At 36.6% G+C, this 8,693-nt stretch overlaps 1 non-coding gene across 1 annotated transcript; it reads right to left on the bottom strand.

Moving 5' to 3' along the window:
* Window positions 1–7,918: 7,918 nt before the first annotated feature.
* LOC113260234 (small nucleolar RNA SNORA72) lies at window positions 7,919–8,045 on the bottom strand. The gene has a single exon (XR_003317870.2). It is a non-coding gene; the product is annotated as a small nucleolar RNA SNORA72 (small nucleolar RNA).
* Between the last annotated feature and the right edge of the window lie 648 nt (window positions 8,046–8,693).

The raw sequence follows: 8,693 nt of genomic DNA, 5'->3' as shown, positions 1-8,693 counted from the left end.
TTGATTTGTGGGGGTTTTTTGTTATTTGAAAAAAAATTTTTTTATCAGTATGTTCTTTCTTTCTTAGGGCTGTCAAACAGACTAGTACATAATACAAGAGCTGTTAAAATATGCCAAGGTCCATATAATGAAACATAAATCATGCCCATGCAATACCAATTATTTCAAAATTTTGCGTTAACATATAGAAATCACTGATTTGTCCCAAATGTTTTAGTTCTTGAAATATTGGGAACAAAGTTAGCTATAGCTTTACATGGCTCCAGCTAAAAGAACTAGGCTCCCTATTATTATATGCACCATTTAAATAAGGTCAGAGTATTTATTATAAAGAGTGGTAAGTTTTACTCAGAAATGCAAAGCATTTTTCAGAAGTGCACTCACGCAGTGTATCAGGCAGAAGAGTTGTACAGGGAAAACTTTAAAAGGAAAATCAAGCAGCTAATAAATAATCTTCTCTTTCTAGCAATGAAATAATATGACATAATCAAAAGACTCCAGGGTTTGGCATCAGATGCATTTAGGTAAGGATCCCACCACCACTAATAACTCTACGACCTTGGGCAAATTACTTCATGACGCTGAGTCTCAGTTAACTTCTTCATAAAATGTGGAAAATATAAGTAAACCTCAGGATTATTTAAAGGAATCAGAATAATATAAAATAGCAGATAGCAGTCACAAAGTGGGCTAGGTATTCAAGTATTTCCAGTTGATAGTAAATGGAACACAGAGTGCCATCACTTCAGATTTCATAATGACAACTATCCAAAGACTAATTCCATGACTTCAGCATGTTGTTTTCCTTCTGATTCACACTCTAGAGTGTTGGGGTTTATTATTTCGAGTTATTTCCCTTATACCACAGGGTCCTCAGATGACACTGGAAATTCTGTGGATTCTGCTGGTACCTCTTCTGCCCATGTGGGCAGATAGAATGCCGCCATTTGTCCAACAGTTCTTGCTATAGGTCTGTATACAGATTAACTGTGAACTCATGCTCTTAAAACAGCAAGAAAAATTCTCCTGAAAAGAGGGGATGGCCCTGCCTAAGTATGCAGTGTGCACACAGTTTAATGACTAGTTTCCCACATCATGAATCCTGTCATGGAGGGGAGAGCTCTTCCCTCTGGGCTCTCTCTACAGTGGCACCCACCCCTGCTCACTTCCACTTGTCCCTGCCAAAGACTCTGTTTGTGAGCCAGTCACAGGGCGTTAGCAAATTACTGCTATTCTGAGCTCCTCGTCTGCAAAAGCAGACAATGTCAGAGACACTAAGATCTGGTTAGCATTATAATTTACCAGCTTTGTTGGAGGTAGAACGATCCTGCATGCAAACACATGCAGTGTACAAATACCGAAGCCAGAAGAAAGGATTAAATCGTCAACATCGTCTTGGAACAAGAGATGGACACATTTTAAATATAATAATGCTGTACACATTTATGCAGAGATGTAACAAAACAAGATCCAATTATTTAATTAAAGAATTTTACTCAGAATGCAAAACATTCTACATATACCTAAAAAGAGAATTCTATATACTAACCCTATGGTTCACCAACATCCCCCCGTATAACAAGATACAATTATAGTTATAACATACGAGGGCATATTAACTGTATATAAAACACAGACCCTTTATACAAACCTGTAGAAAACCCTTTACACAAACATATATTTAATCTCTATATAAGCGTATGTAACCAAAATGCTGTAAAAGAAAATGACAAGATATTTCGACAGAATGAACATTGGTTTTGTTACCACTTTGAAATACGACACTTTGTCAAATGGCTGTCTGATGCTTCTTTTTAATTATCCTCACTCTGCATATGAGATCTCTGTTTGTATTATCTCTACAATGTTCATTCAAAGAAAATATTTCTGCCTTCTGTTACTGACATATAGTCATTCTGCCCTTTCTCAGATTATTCTTCAAAATCCATTTCTTTGGGGGGCTTTTTTTTTTGTGACTTCCTTGCTCAGTGTCCTCAGCCCCAATAACTTCATTTCTCCCAAATTTCACTAAGAACCTTTTCAAACCAAAAAGTTTTTAGGTGAATACTCATTTAGTATCATCCGGATCCTACAATTAATGTTTTACTAAACTTGCTTTGTCACACTTTCCATCAAACCCTCCCTCTATCCACCCACCAATTAATCTCATTTTATTTGATGCATTTTTAAAAATTTGTTATTGAAGTGTAGTTGACATACAATGATATATTAATTTCAGGTGTGATTAATTAATTTCATAGTGATTTGACAATTGCATACATTATTCAACACTTAGAGCTTCTTAGAGCTGTCCTCTGTAGTGAGGACTCAGTATAGCTTTAGGTCTTACTGAGACAGCAAAATCCCCAGAGAGGAGAACTCCTCTATGACAAATTATAAAAATTACAGTGTCTTTTAGAGAGACATGTAAAGTAACTTGGCCAAAATTTAGTAGGATGTGGTATTATGCAGTGTATTAGAACACAGGCTCTGGGAGGAAAGGGTTCCAAGTTCCCATCCTGGCCTTGCCAGTTACCGCCCGCCTGAGCTCATGCAAATCGCTAACCACTCTAGTTGTATTTCATCATCAGGAATGAGGAATGTAATAATGTCTGCCCCATAGGGTGGAATTGAAGACGAAGTGACAGGAGGCATTTAAAGCACTTTACACAGCGCTTGACACAAATAAGTTCTCAGTAAACATCAGCTGTTATTGTTGCTATTTTTTAATTAGTATATGCAAAACCAGATATAACTCTCATGCAGTTCTGCCCAACGATGTACCTCTTGCATATGCAGATTTAATGACCTCCAAGGAATTGATTTTATCACAGTCTGTCCACAGATAAACCTTTAGTAGGTGTAATTCTTTCATGTGATTGATAGCCTTCTGTATGATAAAATGGGATAGACAACCCCAGATGTTCTATGTCGAGCAATTAAAGCCATGAGCCCCATATAAGTGGATTCCGCACAGATATGCTGACATAAAGTCAGAAAAATAATCCACATCTTCCCTTTTTTCCGGAGCAAAATGTCAATCTCTCTTAGATTTCCCCGACATCAGCAGAACATTTGCTTTGTTAAGAGTTACTCCTGCTGTCAGCAGAAGCTGGCAGGTGCCGTGCATGCTTTGCTCTTTGTACAAACCTGAAGCCGTCACGGAGACGGCACCTTCAGAACATGTGCACATACACAAAATAACATATTTATTTCGTAGTAGTATGCATTTAGAAAATCATTTTTTCTTGGCTTCCCTGTCCAGTTCTTTGAGTATAGCATACAAGGGATTAACTAGTTGACCTAAATAATTTTTTTTTTCAGGAATAATAGTCTTATTTGGCAGGGAGGAAGGATGGAGGGAAAGGGAAAGAAAGAGGTTATATAGTCTTTACGGTTGTTTGGTAGGATGTCTAAGTGTGTGTGTGTGTGTGTGTGTGTGTGTGTGTGTGTGTGTGTGTGTATAAAATGAGGTACCTTTCCCTGCCCCTTGATAAACTGTCAAATACGTCTTTGAAAGCTCCTCTCTTCCTTGGACTTCCTATCCCTTCTCCATTTCACTTTGCTCACTGAAGCATGCTTATGTCAAATGAATCAGTGGATGAAAACTTTAATTTATTTGAGCAGAGCAAATACCACTACAATTAAAAGGTGCCTAATTTGCCTTGTGCAGTGAGAAAGTACAGTCTCAAAAACAGCACTGTATTTCATTTTAGATTCCAAACAAGACTGCAAAGTTTTGTAAATTGATTTTTGTACATATACAATATGGAAATCTTTGTCCATTTAATGTACTTGCTTACTTGATAATTTTGCTTCCTATAATCCTCTATAAGCCTTGATATCGTGAAATATCAGCATAATTAGCAGCATCTGGAGTTCTTCCTCCCCCCACCCCCACTTTGGATAATGTGGGGATATTGGTGTTTGTTTATTTTCATAAAGCTCACTTAAACCATTTGACCATAATTATGGAATAGAGATGAAAATTCCATCTCTGGCACAATTGGACACGTTTTTGTTGAATTCATCCTGTTTTGTTTTCCTTAATGCATCAGCCCTCCACCCGCATTGAGTTTTTGCTATAAAGGTCAGTGCCTGTTTAAAGGGCTAGAGGAGGGGAGAAGCTTTGGTGACTGGCTCTCTATGTTGGCAGGGCTGTTTGAAAAAGCTTCCACAGCTGACTGAACCTACTTTATGCCTGACCAGCACCATTAATCCTTTGCAACCAGGAATGGTCAATTAACGCTATCTTTTAAAAAAAAAAAAAAAAAGTTAATCTCATTTGAATTCTTCGTGGGAACAATGATTTTGTTCTTAAGCAGCAAGGCGTATGTGCTAAGGGGAGACGCACATGAAAAAAATGTCTCCTGAATAATTTAAAGCTCTTTCTTTGTAATATGGCAAACTAACTTCTGTATAATTATTTACTATAGTAAAAGTATACGATAATGGGTGTGTGTGTGTGTGTGTGTGTGTGTGTGTATGCTGCTACTTATATAATATTTGGTAATTTCCAGTGATTCTGCCATCTTTGCCTTTGATTCCTAAAGTGAGAACTTGATGCAGAGTGACAAGGAGACATTACCCAGATATCACTGACTCACTGGTAAGATTCAGATGTAATAATATTTGTTGACCACACGCACAGAACAGAAATGCAGCCCTCACTTTGCTAGCACTCACTCTCACTCTACTGTCTGTATCTTCAAGATCTTCGGTGGTCAACTTAATTGTTTATTTGTATTAGTACCAAAGATTTATTTTTTATTTTTTTTTTTAAAGATTTTCTTTATTTATTTGACAGGGATAGAGACAGCCAGCGAGAGAGGGAACACAAGCAGGGGGAGTGGGAGAGGAAGAAGCAGGCTCATAGCGGAGGAGCCTGATGTGGGGCTCGATCCCATAATGCCGGGATCACGCCCTGAGCCGAAGGCAGGCGCTTAACCGCTGTGCCACCCAGGCGCCCCCAAAGATTTATTTTATCTTATATGGAATCATGGATCCTGTCTTGCAGGATTGAAATCTCAGGGTTTCTTGTTTTTTGTTTTGTTTTGTCTTTCTCCTGTTATCTTCCTGTATGAACTTTCCACAATGATAATATCTTCTCCAGAGAATGAAATGGATTACAGAAAACATCTCATTTTGTTGATCACACATCTTTTCAGCTAAATTCAAAGACGGTTTTAGACATTATTTTCATTAATATAAGTTGTTTTATGAGGGCATCATAATTTCTCACACTATATACTCTAATGAGTACAGAAAGATAAGTCTTAAAATCATATAGTTTTATGGTAAAAAGGAAATTACAAAGAAGAAATAAATACATTTATTTGGGGGTGTTACTGTAAACTGGAAAAAAAAGTCTTATAATTATCAAAATGTTATTTTTGTTCTTAAGAAGCAATGTTATTTTTGCCTAAGTTTACATCTGTGTAGGAGTTCTGGCTAAAGATGACACACTGAACATATGGGGTTTTTTTTCCCCTCTTCCTAACTATGAAATGGTACTAAGGATGCATAGATGGTCATAATCATAAGCAACCCTGAAAACAAAATACCTCTCATTAGCACATCAGAGAAGTTGATTCTTTAGTTGATCTCAATTAGATCCATCTATAATTGGATGCGATTATATTGATTGAGAAACCAAAGCAGAAGTGGTTGAAGCCTAAAATATGATCAGCAAAAGAAAGAGCTCTTCTCCCTAGTGGGCTTGAAAGAGGCTCAAAGCAAGAACTGCAGCTACAGAAAAAAATAAAATATTTGCCCGTAACCAAGATCATTAGTGACTGCCTATCGAAGAGCTTCATCAGGTGCCACCTCCTCTCCTACAGGCGCCCACAAACAGAGGAAGCGGTGTCTAGCATTTGTCCCACGATAAACCCATACAACTGCTCCCTGTAGAAACTACATTGTTTGCCTGGGGGGAAACTGCCATGAGTCTTTTTGCCTAAGAGAGTAGCAAAAAAGATCAAAGTAGCATAAAGGAAACTTAACATGGGTGGGGACAGTGGAAGATCAAAGGCAAGGCAATGTTGCCAGCCGCTCTCTTCCTGATCTCGCCCTTCTTATTTCACATCTGATAGCGCCCCCGCTCATCTGACTACTCTTGGCATCCTATGCCTCCTAATAATATTGCCAATACTTTTCTGAGTTCTTCACATAAATTAAATGAGCTCATTCATTCTCATAAGAGCCCTGTGGTAAGTCACATTATCATTGTCATCTAAGAGATAAGGAAACTGGCTGGGGCACAAAAATATTAAGTAATTTGCCTAAGTTCACACAGCTAGAAAGTATTAGAGCTGAGACAGGAAGAGAGTCTGGTTCAAGAGTCCCAGGTACTTAACTGTTGCCCTGGGTCACCCTGATACGGTGCCTGCCGTTCAATGTGCCACACAAATGCTATAGGCAACTTTCCCACAGAGAGGACAGGACTTCAGAGACAGACCAACAAACCTACAGGGAATACCCATGCCATCTCTCTTTACTTAGCTGCTGAAGTCCCTTGTCCATAAACATGACTGTCTAACCAAGAATCATCAAACATCATCAAACATTTGAGGAAACACAATGGTGAGCAAGAGAAAAGATCAATGAAAGGAAGAACTGACACAAGGAAAAAAAAAAAAAAGAACCAGAGACATTTTAAGGAACAGAAGGGAACTTTAAAAATTATAATAATCAATAAAAAGTAAATACTGCAATGGAAGAAAAAGTTATTACATAAAAGTAAATCTCTTGGAAATTTCAAATGTGATTCCTAAAATTTATGAAAGCCCATAGAATGGCTAAATAACAAAATAGATCTGGTTTAAATCAAATTGTTCATCTTGAATGACCGAATGATGAGCTGTCTCAGCATATGGAGAATATGAAAGAAATGAAGGAATACAAAGGATCAAGGTAGGTATTCCTACATCCATTAAATAGAAATTCTGGAATTAACACAGAAATTTTAAGAGAAAAATAAAATTATAAAAATTATAAAATTATAAAAGAATATAATTTAGATGATCTTAAGCCATTTTTTTATTTAAGAATTTGCTAACCATCAAATAGAATGGGATGAAAAGATTTAAACCTAGCGTCTTACGGCAAAATTTCTGAATTTGAAGAGAAATTACGAGAGCTTTCAGAATGGAAAAAATATTCCAAGAATAAGAACTCAGATTGGGATCACATTTGGCTACCACCCATACCAAGCTTTATGATAATGGGGCCTTACCTTCAAAGTTCAGAGTTAAATGATCTTTAGCTTGTAATTCCAAATCTAGTTGTCAGTTAAAAAAAAAAAAAAAAAAGACTCAGATATTTTATGTCTCATAGATACTTATTTCAAAAAGTTTTCTTAAATATATATTTGAGTAAAATGGTAAATACATCCAAGCTATAAAAAAATATTTAATACAAGTCCAGTAGGAATTAAAGTAGGAAACCGAATAGTTAAAACCAGAGAGGACAATGTGCAGTTGGCCAAGAAAGCAATAGATCCAAACTAGACTAAGAAGTGAATTAATAAAGTTGTCTGCAAGAAGAAAGTGGGTCCCCCCCCATAATTCATTTCTTTTAAAGATTTTACTTATTTATTTGACAGAGACATCAAGAGAGGGAACACAAACAAGGGGAGTGTGAGAGGGTGAAGCAGGCTTCCCGCCAAGCAGGGAGCCCGATGTGGGGCTCGATCCCAGGACCCTGGGATCACGACCTAAGCCGAAGGCAGACGCTTAAAGGCTGAGCCACCCAGGCTCCCCTCCCATAATTCTTTTAATGGCAATTGGTAATCATCAAATTAGCAATGGTTATCTTCAAAAGATATTATATTAACTGTGCTGTTATTTCTCAAGAATGATCAGATACCTAGAGTCACAGACATTTCCCACAGAGGATGCATCATATAAAATCAGACTTGGTTTATCACCAGCATTTATAAAACCAGACCTAGGGGAAAAAGTAGGTCTGGGGACACATGCATGGTCTTAATATATGTTTAGCCTGCCCTGATTATTGCAAAATTAGAACAGCAAGAATATATGCATGAAGAAAGTGGGTTTAATCAGTAAATTGTGTGATTAGGAAAATAAAGATCTTCATATGTTTCCTTTACCAATAAGAAACAAACAAAATAATAGAATTCTGGAAAACATTTAAAATATAAAAAAAGCCCTGAAAAAATAATGAAATTATGTATGTAATTTGAGATAAGCTGAAAGGTGATATAATTTTCAGCAAATTTTTGAGTATAAGAGAAGAGAATTCTTTTTAGCTAGGCTTGTAGAAAATTCTTATCTGAATGACAAGATTTCATGAAATAGAATTGAATTTCTTTTCGTCAAATCATAGTATTGTTTATTTAGGGGTATATTTTATCTATTCATAATATTGTTTTCATTAGTTACCTATCTTTGGAATGAAGAGTAGGCTAAATATTCAAGAGAGTTAAGTTTAGTTACAGAACATGAATGTTATAAATCACAGAACCCTGAAAATGTCTACTTCATGTCATAACCGACAAAAGTCAGAAAGAGGAGAAGCAGAGGAGAGAAGGTGTGGATTAGTTAACTTCTGCTTCTTACGTAGCCAGGTATTAGTAGATAATTTTTAACAATTATGGACTAAAAGTAGAGATGTGTATGATTTTTACAGTAAAGAAATATAACTATAAGAAGGACAAAAAATTAGAAAAA

The sequence above is a fragment of the Ursus arctos genome, unplaced genomic scaffold (genome assembly GCF_023065955.2).
Source record: "Ursus arctos isolate Adak ecotype North America unplaced genomic scaffold, UrsArc2.0 scaffold_22, whole genome shotgun sequence".
NCBI lineage: Eukaryota > Metazoa > Chordata > Mammalia > Carnivora > Ursidae > Ursus > Ursus arctos.
The sequence above is the reverse complement of the archived record's forward strand: the minus strand, read 5'-3'. Positions and strand labels throughout refer to the sequence as shown.